We start from the raw sequence: 1,770 nt of genomic DNA, 5'->3' as shown, positions 1-1,770 counted from the left end.
TTTTCTTTTTCCTTTTTGGTTACTAAGGATCAAACTAGGGGCCCTGCACTTGCGAGGCAGATATTGCAACCAGCCATCTAAATTCTCAGACCCTGAAGCTTTATTTCTTAATAAAACTCATAGGAAAATTACAATACTGAAACCATACTTCTGATTGAACCTTTATGCATTTCCATTGTCTGATCCTCTGAAATCCTTTCATCCTTACTACTGAGCTCACCAAACAGCTCTTGGTTATCTTTCTTCAGATGCCTGGACCTCAGAACTGTGGTCCAACTCTACTCTAACACATCTAAGATCTTCCCAGGTTCATGTTAAGATGCTGAGATGGGTGTCTCCTAAGTGTGTTACTTCTATCTGCCCTGTAGAGAATACTGATTTCCAGTGAAATGTAATGCAGGCCTAAAGAAGTTGCTAAAATTCACATGGCAAGTAACAGATACTCAGGAAACACTCTCATTTCCTTGCTTTCCTCAACTAGAGGATTTAGCATCATTACCATTTAAGATGAAGAACTTCCTTACAATTAGTTTTTGAAAACTTCTAAACAGTTTTTTTTTTATGGAGTTTCCAGCACAGGACGAAGAGTACATGTAATATTAAAATTGAAGAATTTCACCAAAATGTGAACTCTACAGATGTAGACCAGGTAGAGTAGAAGTTTAAATGATTATCCAGAGGATGAGTTAAGTTTCACTTTCAGAGGAGAGCAACTGTCCCCAGACATTCAGAGCCTCCTTCAGTTAAGGTGGACACAGTATTACCAAGATTTCTGTGAATCATAACATAGGATCCTAGGGCTTTGGGGAAAAATATAGAAAGATAGCAAAGAAGTGACCCTGAATTTGAGGGTTCTCAGCCCATCACTGTGTCATAGCCTCAGTTGACCAATGTCAGGAGGTTGTGAAGATGAAAACCCAGACCAAATGTGGATTACGAGCAAGACGAAAAGGAAGGATTCTCCACACAGCCGGGCTGAGACAGCATCGTCTATCTGTGACTCTGCAGGGCCTGAGGATCCCAGCCCAGTCGCACTTCTCTTGATTTTGATATTAAATGCAAGTCACTTCAGTTCTCCTTCATCAGAATGACAACTGCATTATTTTCCCACTTAAAATATTAGTTGTATTTGTGACTAATCTGTGCATGTGTGGTTAATCAGTCATGGCTGTTTCTAAATTTTAGATATTTCCCAGTGCTTTCATTCTCAAATGCACTTTTTCATATCTCAATTCAGTGTTTTTAAAAAGGAGTCAAATAAAAATTGATGTTTATTCAATACAACATTTTTAAAGGCATCATTAGTTTTCCAGTGCATTTGAAATTTGTTGAATTCACATCAAGACTTGTAATAGCGGACGAAGCAACAAAACTGACCTGCTGAGAATCATAGCATTGCTTAGTAGAATACGTCAATGGGTTCATGCTTCACCTTTCCACGCGGGCCTCCATGTTTCAGTTCTTGTGTGATATCGACTTGCTTAGTAAAATAGACATTTACATTACTTTAGTGCACGCATTCATGTTTCACTTCCTGACTTTCACATGTAAGTGTTTGGAGATGAAAAGATGAAACCAAATGCTTTATACTTCTTCAGAGTCACATTCTAATGGAATTACACTCAGGCACACCTCGCTGTGCCTCAGTTACCCCACCTGCTCACAGGTCCTGCTGCCTGGGGAGCATGGTAGGTGTTAAAATGTGTGCTGTCAGGATGGGGGTAAATGCACATGAATTCCCTCTCCTTCAGGAAGCAGAGCGGACTGACA

The sequence above is a fragment of the Fukomys damarensis genome, unplaced genomic scaffold (genome assembly GCF_012274545.1).
Source record: "Fukomys damarensis isolate Sample0158 unplaced genomic scaffold, DMR_v1.0_HiC HiC_scaffold_27639, whole genome shotgun sequence".
NCBI classification, from domain to species: Eukaryota; Metazoa; Chordata; class Mammalia; order Rodentia; family Bathyergidae; genus Fukomys; species Fukomys damarensis.
The sequence above is the reverse complement of the archived record's forward strand: the minus strand, read 5'-3'. Positions refer to the sequence as shown.